The 15,454-nt window shown below is 39.4% G+C and overlaps 1 protein-coding gene across 4 annotated transcripts in view; it reads right to left on the bottom strand.

Annotated features, from left to right (window-relative positions):
• The window catches only part of hivep3a (HIVEP zinc finger 3a), a 52,286-nt gene that overhangs the window by 18,417 nt on the left and 18,415 nt on the right, over positions 1-15,454 (bottom strand). The window contains exon 1 of one of the 4 annotated variants that reach the window (XM_031741695.2): positions 3,608-3,712. The exons of the other annotated variants lie outside the window; for them this stretch is intronic. The gene's annotated coding sequence lies outside the window, so the exon portion shown is untranslated. Of the gene's footprint in view, positions 1-3,607; positions 3,713-15,454 lie in introns of those variants that run through there. 4 annotated transcript variants of the gene reach the window in all.

Here is a 15,454-nt window from a genome sequence, read left to right as displayed (position 1 = left end):
TCACTAAGGCACATTGCAGTGTAAACACTGTCACTAAGTAGAAAACCAGCGGAGTGATACACCTCCTGTTGTCAGGCCTGCAGGTTTATCCCTGTGCTGTTCTCCTCTGTTTTTTGGTGGACAAACTTTTTTTTTACTGGCACACATCATTTGTGGGGCATCTTATTGCAACACCTGATTGTTCTCTCATTTTAGTTTTAGTAATATTTTTAAATGGTTGTACAAAATGGAAAAAAAAATGGCAGGTGTATTGGCTGCATTTTTAGATAAATAGTTGTATATGTTTACAAAATGTACATTTTATATTTGCATTTCAAGTTATAAAAATTTACTCAACATGTCTGTGGGTTTTTTTACAGTAAAAAAAATACTACTAGGATTTTAAGTTCTTTGTGTGACTTCAGATCAGTAATACTAATGCAGTATGTCAGTGAAAAAAACAAGTAAATTCAGTTGAGCTGAAAAGAATGACACCAAACAAGGCAAGGTGGAAAAACAAAATGAAACAATCTGAGGGTGAAATACAAACGTAAACTCAAAAGGAGTCAAAAATGGCCGGTTGTATTTCAGACCTCAGTGGGTTAATCCAACAAATCATGAAAAATTAGGTTTAAATTTTTGTTCATGACAGTGCAGATTTCTGACATTTTGTGTAATTTAAGCTGTAACATTGTGATTGATTTCTAACAAAAAACAGTGTGAAACTTAAGTTAGACTTGTGTTTGTAAACGAACCGCCCCATGTTGTGTAGCTTTCTGGAGTTTATACTTATTGGGCTACATATTTATTTATTATACAGGCTATACAGTACATAACATCAAAACTCACATGTTTTATGTAACTAAAGTGTGTAATTATGTGGGCTACAGACAATAATTAAGTTATAGACTACATTTATATGAAAAACGTGTATACTTACTGCATTTGAATTATTTTAACCATATGTAACCACCTGCATATGTGTTTGGGGAAAAAAAAAAGGCTTTGATTTTGCCACCCCATTTAATTTCTTTGCCACCCTCATGCCACCCTAAGAAAATTTCTCTAGATCCGCCCCTGAATTGCAGTCCTATTTGTGAAGGAATTTCCGAACTTCTGGCTGCACTCTGGATGCCAACTTGCCCCCACAAAGACTGACAGCAGACAGGCTCCATCTTACTGCCATTTTATTACACCAAAGTTCCTTTGGAAAACAACAACTGACTGCAGGTGGGCGTGTATCTGGTCCTGGTCTTTCAAGTGCAGCAAGACTGGAAATTAATTGCACACAGTCGTAATAATTTTAGTCGTGTTGCTGTCTCCAACCACTGCATATATCATAATTGGCATTAAGGACTGTAGCTTGTGTCTAAATAATATTAAAAACAGAAAACTCCTCAATGCTTAGGCCTTTGAAGGGCGGTGGTAGGAGTTATGCGGTAACAGAATGGAATTTTTAAAACTAATAATCAAATACGATTTAACCACTGTTCTCTCAAATCGGGCTAACTAGCATGCAAGTCCATAAGCACATGGCTAATTAGCATCTAGTTTAGATAATCATAAAACAGAAATACAGAACCAAACACACAAGAATGTCAACATTTGTATCAAAAATTGGACGTCAGTTAACCAAAGTGCATTCTTGGGTAAACTCTTCTTGGGGAAGTAAACTTACCAAACCTCTGATACTCAAAGTTCTAGTAGCTTCTGCTAACAGGAAACATGGGTAATGTGCAGGAGGTAATGTAGCTGCCAGGTTTTTGCAAAGCAACAACATTTATGCTATATTTATTTTAATACTTTCTGTTATACTCTCCCTGTGAGGTCCAACGGTGTTATAAAAATGGGTGGTGTACCATTTAAAGTACCGCCTGATATGCTTTCTAAGAAGATGGTAGGTCTTTTCAAATCTTACACAATCCATGGCTTTGTTCCAGTTATGCATGCAAGCTGTTGAGTCCACGCTTAGTGACAAAAAAAAAAAAAAAGACAGAAAAAAGCTTTTCTCAGAAGGCAGTGATATCAGCGATATATAATACAAGCCATTTCATTGCACACCTGACAAACCTACACTGGCACAATATGAAATTTTCCTCAAGTTTATCAAATGGTTGCAGTGCTGAGTGTGCATACAGTAACAGTTACAGTCTGCAGAAACTGCTCGAAAATCACGAGATACTGAAACGCAGCATGCCACATTAGAAAAATAAAGAAAAAAAACGAAACTATTTAAATGACGTGTCCATTCACCCACACAAAGAAAGAGAATATTGTATAAATGCCTTTAAAAAAAATCTTGTCAATTTCCCCTTCTCACACTAATGGGCACCCAGCGGTGGTTCCTATGGTAACGGCCCTAAACCATGTGGTAGCAGATGGAAGGAGAGCTGGAGGGCTAAATTTATCTTCCAGCATCCTCACTGACTACAGAGAGAGAGTGTGTGTGAGAGAGAGAGCGCGAGAAGGAGGTAGGCGAGGTGCCTCCCTCCCAGTAGCTACTGTTTTTTGGAGAGGAGCACATCAAGAAAAAAAAGAAAAAAATCAATAGTTTGGGAGTTTTCAATTGGTACTACACCGATATTCCATTCTTTCAGGAAGAATTAAAGCCAAATCCAGACACTGGGATTGCAAAGAACCACAGACCAGTTGACAATTTAACCACAAAAAAATAAAAATAAATAAAAAAATATTGGTTCTTTTTCTTGAAACTAAAAAGCCTACATTCTGACTACCAGTGCTGCATTACTGCAGATGATTCGTCTTTAAATATTATTGTCTTCAAAAATGTAAACAGGGACAATCAAAGCATTCCATTGTAGAGAGGAGAACAATTTTTAAACACTTTCTTAATGAAAGTTAATAAAAATGTGAAACCCTCCGTACTTGTGTGATCCCGAAAGCATTCATCTGTTGTTGTGTTATCCACTATGTTGTCAGCTGAGCACTAGCAACGCTGTCGTGTCCAACAGTGCCGCTTCATCAGCAGCCTGATAACGGTGCTCTCTGGAGGGACAGGGGAGAGCCCTTAGTGGATACACAGTGTTCCCTTTCTCCCTGTGTGTGTGTGTGTGTGTGTGTGTGTGTGTGTGTGTGTGTGTGTGTGTGTGTGTGTGTGTGTGTGTGTGTGTGTGTGTGTGTGCGTGCGTGCGTGCGTGCGTGCGTACTTTGGGAATACTCCCACAGGTCCACATGGAGGACATGCCAAGCATAGGTGGCTGGATGCACAACACAGGCAGCTCATTCACTCCTAGCTTTAATACCTACACAGCCCACGGACCACTCGCTACGTGCACTCTCTCCTTCATTCACACACAGACGCACTCACTCTCTCTACAGAAGCTGTCTGCATGTGTTAAAATGGGCAAAAAAAAAAATTCCAAAAAACATTAGGCTGCCTTCAAATGTATACAAGCACACTGACGCAAATGATTCTTGTGCTTTTCCACTTCTCGCTGCCTCACTCGTGTAGCAGCCTTTTGCAATAACAAAGACATGAATGAAGAATCCCCCCCCTTCCTCCCTCCCTCCACAGTTCCCACATCACGTCACACACCTCATACATCAAGATCACTGCAGATGACAAAAAGGATATCAATGGACCCCCCCTTTTTTTTTTTTTTTTTACCTGGTCGCAGGTGGTGTTGTCCTCCGATTCTGAATGACTGGAAACGGGGAGAGCAGAGAGACACGAAGACGAGGAGAGAGAGAGAAAGGATGAATGAGAGTTACGCTGAAGGCAGAGAGAGAGAGGTAATCGAGTCTCTGCTCTACGTGCACTGGGCTGAAAAACAGGTAGCTGAGTATATTATGTCTATGAATGAGAAGGAGGGGACACGCTCTCTCTCTGTCCCTCTCCACCTCTTTGATACACCGCCCTCCCACGTCCTGGTGTCTCTGTTTTGGGTTCATGTGAAGCAGGGGCTCCTTATATTGATGTTGACGTAGGCTTGTGTTTCTTTTGGCAGCGGTTTCTGCTGCACAGCTGGCAAAGCGGTGAGAGGTAAAAGAGCAGGGGGAGTGCTCTGTGTTTTAATTGAACTAGGAGGGGAGGTGAAGGGGGCTGACTTCAGAATTTTTAAAATACAAGTTCACCATTCAGATCTAATTTTTCCAACGCAAGTACAGAGATATACTGATGCTGCATTTTGAGAAAACATGGGGAAGATACAAGGGGAAAAAACGCACACAGATCCAGGTTTTAAGAGCGGCTCTGGAGAATGTCCACAGTGCTCCTGCCAGGGGTCAGGCTGAAATAGGTCCAGGCAACTGTGACATCACTCTTTTATGCCATGGGTCCCCCCCGCCATTTCCCCTCTGCCCATGAACTGATTTTTTTCCCTCCTTTTTTTTCTCTTTTTTTCCAGCAGGCTGAAAGCTCACAGACAGGAGGAGCATTGAGGGAGTACCAGCCGGTAGGATGAAGACAAGCAGTGAGCTGCTCATCTGGCCAGGCGTAAAAAGGAGAAGCCGAGAGGATTGGAAGAGAGCCCAGGGTGTCCATCCTGCATCAGGCCACAGTGAAACCTTGTGACTACAGGGCTCCAGATTCGAAAATGATGTGATGATGTGTCTGCTCGCAAACAGACATTTCTGGCAAAACACTGCCAGCAGACAGTCCTTGTTCTTACCAATCGAGTATCTGAAACCTAATTATCTCACCCTAACATACAAGAGCACAGCAACTCAGAGCACAGAACCACGAACTGTAGGTATGTAAGAAATGTAAGAAAAAAATTAATTAAAAGTAACCAATGGAGGGTTTTTTTTCTGAAAAATAAATAAATAATAATAATCTTAATTACACGTTGTTTCTTCAGTGACTAAATCACTGCAAAGTTAAAAATAAAATAAAGCTCACACACTGCTAAAATAACCCCAAAACAACCCCCATGTGATGAAGATCAGTAGATCTGACCGCAAGCCAATGAACATACCCCGAATAATCATCTTTTATGAATGATCAAAATTTAAATTTACAAAATGAACTTCATGCTTTGTTCAGTGGACTATTTTTCAAAAGTCCACTGTTCACCGTAAGGATTAAAAGGCTAAAAGGATTTTAGCTGACCTTTTCCAAGTGCTGTCATCTGACTAAGTGCTTATAAATTCTGGAAAAAGGTACAAATAACAGTTATGCGTACAGAAGGGGACCCTTCTGTACGCATAACTGTTATTTGTTTCTTTGTCATTGAAACAAATCAAGTATGCCTGAAAGCAGCAAATACACTTGTGTGCAGTGTGTGTGTTTCATTTATTTAATGTCTTTTTAAAAAAAAAAAAAAATTAAAATTGTAATTTTTCTGTAATTAATTTCTGTAAATGTCTGATATGATGCAACAGTTTCCCAATCCAACATGGTCTCCGATAGAAGAAAATGAAGCAACCCTAACCCTAACCTTTAGTGGGTGAAATCAAGGTGGTTATGCCCATTCTTTACATACAGTCACAGGGGGGGAAAAAAAAGGTTATTTTACATACACCCTTAATGTTGCCATAAATAAATAAAGAGGGTAAGTAGGCAATGGAAATCAAATATATTTGATTATTTTTTTTTTAAATATCAGCAAATGTGACCATCTCTATAAAAGCAAATGGCAGTTTGCTGGTCTGGAACAGTTAGGTTTTTATATATATATAGTACAATCTTTCCTGGACTGAACGTCCCAGCAAATTCACAGAGGACACACTGTGCAATGCTCAAAGAAACTGCACAAACAAAATCCAAGAGCTACAACTGAAACTCTTAAGGCCTCAGTTAGTAAGCTAAATGTTAAAGTCCATGAGAGTACTATTAGAAACAGACTGTAGGAGTAATGCTCGTTTGGAAGGGTTGCCAGGAGAAAGGCTTTCTCTTTCTAAAGAAAAAAAAGAAAAGAAAAGAGAACAGCACAACTTAGATTTGGAAAGCTACAACTGAACAAACCACAAGACACCCTGTCCTTTGGGCAGAAGAGACCAAGGAGAGGCTTACAGAGCAAAAACGAAACACAGCAAATCAGCACAAATACATCATACCAACTGCCAAGCAAGTTGATGGAGTTAATGAATTTGGCTTTATTTTCCAGCTACAGAACGTGGGTCCCTTGCATTGATCGAACTGACCATGAACTCCATGAAGAGTCCATGACCATGAAGAGTCAAATATGAGGCCAACTGTCTGACAGCTAAAGCTTGGCCCAAATTGGGTCATGCAATATAACAGTGACCCCAAGCACTCCAGCAAATCTACAACAGAATAGCTGTGACTGGACCTTAGAAGGGCTGTGCGTAAAATAATGTCTGCAAACCTCAAAAAAAAAAAAAAAAAAAAAATTAAGAAACGTGATGAAAAGTGGGATCAAATTCCAACACAATGATGTGAGAGACTCATAAAGCCATAAGGAAAACTAATTCAAGATACTGCTGCTAAAGGTCACAAGCTATTAGATCATTAAAATTTACTCTAGATTTGGATGAAAACTTGGTACCTGTGAGAGAACAAATGTATTATCGCAATGCATTTTCTATGAGTTTAACAATTCCTAATATCTTCAGTGGTTAATAACAGTGATCAGGAAGAAAGCCTCATTACATCAGAGGTAAAGTTGAGGATTATGTGCTGGTTCTAGATTTGAAGTTGGGTTACATAAAGCACATTTTTTATATCGCTTACCTAATATGGGATTTAATACATGTTTATGCATATTGTCAAAGTAACCCAGAACAAAGATTCTGTATTGAGAATAACTTACTGCAAGCTGCAGAGTGAACACTTTGGATGTTCCCAGTTGTTCAGAGCAAATGGCAGCGTATGCAAAATGCTGAACATTAATCTTTCACACAGTACGACTGAGGTCATCTTGGCTACTTCAGCCTTGCTGTTTACGAAAAATGTTTACAGAGGCCTAAATCTGGTGAAAATGCAGGTGATTATTGCTTTCAGCGTTTGTTATCATATTATCAGAGGACAAATATTGACCCTTGCTCTACTGTCTGGAGGTGACAGAGCTGCCAGTGTCAAGCTCTTTCACAGGGTTGTCTCCGTCTGTGCAGCTGGGGCTCGTCTGCATGGCCTTGTCACAGTTTGAACATCATGCTTCCAAACACATTTCCTCAACAGGATTTTTTTTTTTGTCTGTTAGGAATGTAGGATGAGAAAAGGATGGAAACAAAAAGATTAGGTTTCACAATGCTGCCCTCCTTTCCCTAAACTGAACACTATGAATTCATTTTAGTTCCTCGAGCTACACAATACATTAACATTTAGCAGTGGTAGAACAGGAAAAAAGGGGGCTATTTTTGAAGATGCAAATGTTTTGAATACATCTGGCTAATTCCAGTTTAGACACCATTTTGTCTGCAAAATGGTCATATGCAATTTTAGGAAGAATAAAAAGTTTTGTTTGTACTGTTATTTTTTTTTTGATTTTCTGCATTATAGCCACAAACTCAAGCCATTTTTCCCCATTTACAGCTAAATGGGTTTATTGTAAAAGTTCCAAATTATGGAAGATTACATTTAAAACAGGTCAAGCATTTCCCCTATCAAAGCTTTACAGAAAAGGCTTATGTATTCATTTTATCTTCAAAGGATGGAGCCAGTGCTGTGCTCTTTAAATGTGGCGGCCCCAGGTGGGTGTCTAGGGAAATTATTCAAGTATCTTGGGTCAGACACCACAAGTTCATCATATTTACCACATGATCAGAATCAACACAACACACTTCTCTTTCCAACAAAGGAGTAAATACATAGTTCACTACTTTGTTGTTATAGTCATTATATTGTCAAGCTATGAGTACAAAATATTTAGAAAAGATGCATTTTTTTCCTTAGAGCCCTCTTATGTGACAAGCCTTTAAAAGATTTCAGTTTTGTTTTGTTTTTTGGGGAGGGTTTATTTACATATCGTGCTGGATTTTTAGCTTTTCCCCAAAATAAGACAGAAGAGAGTATATCAATTATGGCTGGTTTTGGACTTGTTGGTCTAACTTGTCAAGTAAATCTTCTATTTGGATGAGCGTGATGACTATTGATCAATATTCGATTTTACCTAAAAGGCCAGTATTGACAAAAACATATATTGGTCTAACTTTCGTTGCATTGAGGTAAACTGTCAGTAGTAGCATCCAAGCTTGGGTCAGTTCTGACTCCATCCTGCAGAGCCATAGAGGGAGTTTCGAGGCACTGTGCCACCTGTCACCAGAGAGAAAACACAGGCAGGGTGCTCCAGGGCTCGCAAAATTTCAAAATCCCTGGTAGCCCTTTGGGCAGGCACTCTTCAGTTTTTGGTAGCCCAAAATAAATTTAACTAGCCCGAAAAAAAACATGAGAACAATTTTTTGATGGATGTTTTGTTTCCTTTACAGTAATATACATTAAAGTATAATACTGTAAAGGAAACAAAACATCCATCAAAAAAATTGTTAAAACACAAATTACAACAATTGTATAAAAATTACAGTCATCAACTCAAATATTTGGAACTGTGTAGAACATGAATCAGTCTGTGTCAGATCCTGAATCTGAAATTTCCACTGAAATCACGGGTAAGAGGCAAGTGAAACCAAGATCGAGGCCATTTGCTTTTTGAAGTTTGCAAATACGGCTACATTTTGCCAGTGGTAGTTCACTCTTTGGAACATAGTACACTGTTCTAAACAGCTTTTTCAGGACTGTGCTTGGTTTATTTTTAGTATGTTTTTGCAACTGCTGTTTGTTCTGGGAAAGATACTGCAGACTGAGCAACAATGCATTTCTCATGGATTCTGATGGGGTCTTTCTTAAAATTACTGGTCCCAGTAACAAAGGCGCTTGTCGACTCAGATATCGAGGGAAACTCACGACACACCCAGCAGAACATTATGGTATTTACGTTGTCATATTCCAGCCACAGAAATTCTTTTGTCCATGAAACCAAAAAAGCTACGCTTTCTTTTTGCCTCATAATCTGATTTGTCATAACTTTTCCGTTTTGTGGTAGGCTTTTCTTTGGCTGTCCTTTCTTCACCCTGACCTGTCTTATTTGGCTCTGCAGAACTAAAATTCCAGCGTAAATCCATCTGCTTTTACACACACACACACACACTCACATAACGGTCAGCGATTCTCTGCGCAATCAACCTCTATCACATGTTTAAGTTTGCTGCGGGAAATTTCACTTGTCACGTTTGAATAGTAAGCTAATGAGTGATAAGATGATGTCAGAGGAATTGGTGCGCAATTAATCTGTCACTCACCAATCAGTACTGCCGCTCACTATACACAGTTCGCACGATCGCAAAGTGAAAGTGAAAGCCAAAAAAAAGGAAAGAAGCGCAAATTCAAACTCGATTTCACATATTGACAGAGGCTCGTCGATGCCAATGACATAATTACCCAGCTACATTTGAGAAAGAATGGAACAGCATTGACATATATTTTTCCTTCCTATGATAGCCCGACGGGCAGGGCTGAGTTAGATTTTGGTAGCCCGACTGGAAAAATCGCTAGCCCCGGGACGTCGGGCTAGCGATTTTGCGAGCCCTGTGCTCCTTAGAATCCCAGCAGTCGAAGGTTTCACATATGGCCTTAAAACACCACCGGAAGCAGAATCTGTCACCGCTGCGCCTGCCACAGTGTGAAGTAGTCTTTACAGAGTCAGTTTGTGGTACATAATAATCTCGTAAAAACATCATCACAGCCAATTTAAAACTGTACTTCATATTTGATGTAAAGCACAGCTGTATGATCTTAGAGTACAGACAGTACAGTCTACCTGCCATTACAAGACAGTGAGCCACAGACAGACCATAGATCCCTCACCCCACCCCCACCATACACCCACCAAGCAGAAGGGAACAGATGCCTCAACCTGCCCTAATGGCCAATGAAAACAGCCATGTGACCAACACAGGTTAAGTTGGACTGCCACAGTGTAAAGAGTCCATGGAGATAAATGGTCACCTGAGCTCCAAAAAGAGCTCCGCTTACTGTATGACCTGACTCGTCAACAGCAGTCCATGTTGACAGATGTTGTGCAGAGCTCAGCTGTGGTGGGTGGTGCTGATTTAGACTCTAGTTCCAAATGTTCCAATAACATACTAATTCCACGTGTGTACAAATGTGGCTTTATGTAGCAAGGAGGCACATTTCTGTATTTAACCTCCTAGGACCTGGCGTCCACATATGTGGACATCACATTTTGGGTTGTCTAGATCAAAATACTAAATTTTGCTCTACAAGGGCCTGATATCCACTTACGAGGACATGCCACTGTTCTATCAAAATTTAAAATGAATTTCCTCTTATGTGAATCTCATTTTTCTCAGAAACAAAAACCAGGGGAAAAAAAAATCAGGTAATTTTCTGTTTTTACATTCATCAGGTCCCATCGGGGCAAATAGCAAAGAGAAATTGAAAATGCATGCCATGAAAGAGTTTGGGTCTTAGGAGGTTAAGGAGCAATAATTCAGATTTTCTCTTTGCACCACAGCAACATGACTGTAATACACACTCCACATTTCACACGAATGATACATTTTGATATGCCAAGCATTTTATTTTTATTTGTTGTATTGAATTTCTTGCCTTTCATAGATTTCTTCTTCCTGGTAATGTTCTAGTATAACAGTAACATTAAAAGAAAACCCAGCCATATGAAAGGCTATAAAACAGTGTATGTCTTGTGCCAGCCCCAAGTCTAAATAAACAGGGAGGGCTGTGTCGAGAAGGGCACCTACCGTAAAGTTTGTGCCAAATCAATGTGTGGATCAGAATAACTCCGTGTCGGATTGGTGAAGGCCCAGATGTAATTTAATTCAATTCAATTCAATGTATATAGCGCCAAATCACAACAACAGTTGCCTCAAGGCGCTTGTTGTTGTGATGTAGGTAGAAGATCTGCTGTACTAACCCTTAACAGAAACACCCAAAAGGAGAAGTCCACGACAACTAAGATAGAGGGGTTTTGTGACATGTCCTATGGCAGCGTTTCCCAACCTTTTGGATGTGTGATTATCAATCACACGGAACACTGCCAAACAAAAATGTCACAAAAAGCATATTGATAATTTTTCCCCGCACACCAGGCATAGGGGAATTGGCTCTGTTTGACCACAGTATACTTTTTTTTGCTTTCTTCTGACCACTATTCATGCTCGGGCCTTCATCTGGGTCGGATTTCCTCCAGGACCCAGGTCAGATTGACTACTTTTTCTTTTTAAATATTTATCTATTGCTATTACGTGCTGCGTGGTCTCACAGCATGACTATTATGTAATTTCTTCTTCGTTTTCTTCTGTTTTACTGGTGACAACCCAGGTAGTTGTACTGCCCTCTAGTGGAAGAGAATGAAATTGTTCTACCCGTTACGCCGGTCGCTTAGACTACTAATCAGGAACCAGATAATCTTCCATGGCACACCTGATCATTTCTCACAGCACACCTATGTGCCGCAGCACAGTGGTTGGGAAACACTGTACTATGGTAACCATCACATTCCAATTTCCCATTTTCAGATTCACATACTTTATTAACCCCGAAGAAAATTATGCGGTCACAGTTGCTCAAGACAGTTACGAACAAGCTAAAGTACCAATATAAAATATTACAGTATACTACAAAATATTACAAAATAGCTCTAATAATACAAAGAGCTCTAATATACAAATATCCCAATATATTACACAAAATTGGAAGCTGAAATTTAGATGCGCCCCTTATCATACCGACTTTGTTATTAGTGTGAATGCTGATTAAGCATTCCCAGTATTGTTATCCAATTATTTATTGTCATTTTCTCCAATTTCCCATGGAAAATTCAGAGGAAAAAAGGAGAGTGAGACAGAAGCATGGCAAGCAACAGAGGTCATGAGCTGGAATCGAAACGGGGGCTTTACAGTTATGTAACTCTCAGCTAGAAAGCAAAGCCAAATTTCCCCCAAATGTCAAACTAGTGGATAGCCCGAATTCATTTCTGCTGTTCCAAAGTACCAACACAGACAACAGAAAGCCCGCACATACAGTAAGACAATTATAATTGGAAACACACTTTAGTGACCTTGTGAACTTGCCAGCCTGTGAATCAAAAAACTATATACTCTAATGTAATTGTCTGACAGAGACCTGCAGTGTGTCACCATTCTTGGGATATTTTCATGAAGTAATTGTTGTAGTATCTTGAGTAGTTATCAAAACATTTTTTAAATCATTTTTTACTGAAGCTTATATGGACAATACTGTTAAGTTATTTGTTTTACTTTTTACTTTTACTTGATTATCCATGTCAAAGTCTAAAGGAAGCTGATTTGCATTGACAGATGTGCGGCACAGACAACCACAGTGTTAACAATTCCCTTAACAGTTCTGTTCAATCCTGCTATGTTTGTTGATCTATATGGGTGGTCCACCGCCAAAGCCCTATTTAGAGCTAGGAAAAAAAACCCTGCTTACAGGCTGCTGGAAGTTGTGTCAGACTCTGATGCTGCAGCACCTTCCTGGTCATCAGTGCTGGTTGATAAAAGTCAGTACTTTGTGGCCTTAGATTTTAAAAACAGCAGAGGAAAGGACTCAAATAACTAAACATTTTTTGCTCTGTTAACTTCATTAACCTCAATGTATATCATATAGCTAAAAGGTACACTCTCTATAAAAAATGTGTTGTGTTAATATTTGCAGAAGCCCAGTAACAAAAGGCTCATTTACAGAAAAGTTAGTAAATCATATTTAGAGCAGCAGCAAGCCAAATCAGGAACAAGGAGTTTGACACAAAAAAATGGGAGGCATTGTGCAAGTGATGAGAAAACAAGCTGAAAATGGAGAGAGGAAATGCTAATTATAGGGAGAATGACCAGCTGCCTGCTATATTTGTCCCCACATCTAAGTTAGGTTGTTTCTGCGAGAGTTTTTGGCTTCAGGGTGTGAATGTGGCTTTTGGTTTGGTCGCTGACTGAAACTGTGACACTATTTGCATACCCTCATTGCGATCCTGATAACACAGGCATACTCCTAATGGCTACACCTGCAGTCAAATAGGGTAGCTTACATCTCGTGAGACTGTGTGAATCATTTTTATGTGGACACAAATAAGTGGGATTCATTCTATCTGGTGAGCCACTTATGAGAATTTTCCAAATGAAAGGAATTAGTTTCGTTTTTGCTCCTACATGTGAGAAATTCAACAGAGAAAATGTCAGTTCTCTAGCAGGAAATCCACACTGACCCCCAGCAGGTCACACTTCATATATATAAATGATGACATCAGGAAAAGATTTGAATTTGTGGTTTCTAGCTCTGCCCTTTTAAAAACTCCCTACCATTATAATGGGAAACACTTTAGGTGACTATACAGCACGACCACATGAAGAAAGGGAGTTGCAAAAAGGCATGGAAAGTCATGACACCAGCTGAAAACGATCAGTAATTAGAAAGTAATCCTGCCACTTAGTGCAAATTCATATCGGCTGGTTCAGTCCCAACTGGTGACTATAAAAAGGTGTCTCATTACCAAGGTGTCACACAAGAAAGATTTCATGATGGTTAAAACCAATGAGCTCTCTCAAGACCTTTGCAACCTTATTGTTGCAAAACATTAATGGCATCGGTTACAGAAGAACTTCTAAACTACTGAAGGTTCCAGTGACTACTGTTGGGGCCATAATCCAGAAGTAAAGAACATAATTTCAGCATAAACGAGCCACAACCAGGTTCTCCATGCAAGATTTCAGAATGAGAAGTGAAAAGAATTATCACAAGAGTTGTCCAAGAGCCAAGGACCACTTGTGTGGAGCTACAGAAAGACCTGGAATCAGCAGGTAACATTTTTCAAAGAAAACGATAATGCTTTTAACCGCCATGTCCTATATGTACACTCACCACATAGGACTCCACTGCTGAAGAAAAGCATGAAAACGACTGCTGGAAAACATTTAGACAAGAAAAGCCTGTGAAATACTGGGAGAATAAAGTCTGATGAGATGAGACTAAAATTGAACTTTTTGGAGTTCAATAAAAGGCACTGTGTATCACCCCAAAAACACCATACCAACAATGAAGTTTGGAGGTGGGAACATCATCATGTGGGGATCTTTTTTTTTCAGCATACGGCATTGGCACATTTCATATAATTAAGGAAAGGATGAATGTAAAAATGTACAGAGACAGTTGTGATTAAAAGTCTGCTGCCATCTACCAGGATGGTGAAGGTGAAATGAGGGTGGACGTTTCAGCAAGACGATGATCCCAAACACACAGCCAAGAAAACTCAACTGCTTTTACAGAAAGATAATAAAGCTGATAGAATGTCCCAATCCAAATTAAGGGATCAAAAAATTTACATTACTCTTTCTTCTTGGAAGGCTGAGTTTTTGTACATGTGTTCCTCTGTGTTAAGGTGTGGAAGTGAATGAGTTTGAGTCTGTAGCGTTTCAAGGAGAATGTGGTGGCTGCAGTAAAGAGAAGCGAACATATCAGCACTCTGAGGTTTGCCCTGTGCTTTGATGTGAAGTTTTTGTGATGCTGAAAACAAGATGTTATGATCATATAGACATTAATTAACAATAACTCAATGTCCAACCCTGAGGTCAGTGGCTCAAAGTTTTACTGACCCATGTACATTCTTACTGCCTTGTGAAAAATGCTTTTATCTATCTGAGAGAGAGAGCTCTATGCATGTATATTTAATTGAGACACTGTTTTATATCATTTCACTTTTAATCCCCCCACCCCAAATTTAGACTCACTGCTGTTCACTTCCATGTAAAATAGGGCGGCTGCCGTCAGCCTTCAGCAAGCTGTATCATTTAAACATGATGTCAGACCAAGGTAACAGTTAATCTGCATGTTTTAATGTGGCCTTACTGTAGATTTTTCGCTGTGTGAAACAAACGGCGGTGGATGAAGGAGCTACAAAGTTTTCTTTTCTTCACATCGGAGTTTGTTGATCAGGTGCGTTGATGAAGGATGCACCCCCACCCCCCCAGTAAAGTTTTGATGGAGGTTACAGGAGCAGTGCTGCTGTTTTGGATGCCACGTTAAACTGCACCAGCATCATCATCACTACTCCTGTTGTTTTATCAGTTTTTTCTATAAAATTGGGCTTAATGAGGTCAAACTTTTTATCCACACGCTGCTCCTAAAAACATTTGCATTGCAGGTCTGCTTTTACCCACAAATGTGGGTGAAACACTCACCCACTCATGGTTCCATGGTCCATGGCGCACTACAGAGCCATGCATTAAACGAACCATCAAAGCAAAGACTTTGTGTCGATAATGTTTTTTAAAATAATAAAATTATTCAAAATACTTGAATTGTTGCAGCCCTGTTGTTGCAACTACAATAAATGTGTAAAATTAATAAATATTCATATTCAAATACAGAGAATTAATACTGAAAGTTATTATAGGGGAAATCGTGAAGCAAATAAAAGAAACTACTTCTGCTATAGACTGCATATAAAGGATTGATGTAGCCAGTGTAATGTCATTCAATAAGTCTTGAAACTAATGACTAACA

Source organism: Oreochromis aureus, linkage group 22, assembly GCF_013358895.1.
Source record: "Oreochromis aureus strain Israel breed Guangdong linkage group 22, ZZ_aureus, whole genome shotgun sequence".
NCBI classification, from domain to species: domain Eukaryota; kingdom Metazoa; phylum Chordata; class Actinopteri; order Cichliformes; family Cichlidae; genus Oreochromis; species Oreochromis aureus.
This window is presented reverse-complemented; position numbering and strand designations above follow the sequence as displayed.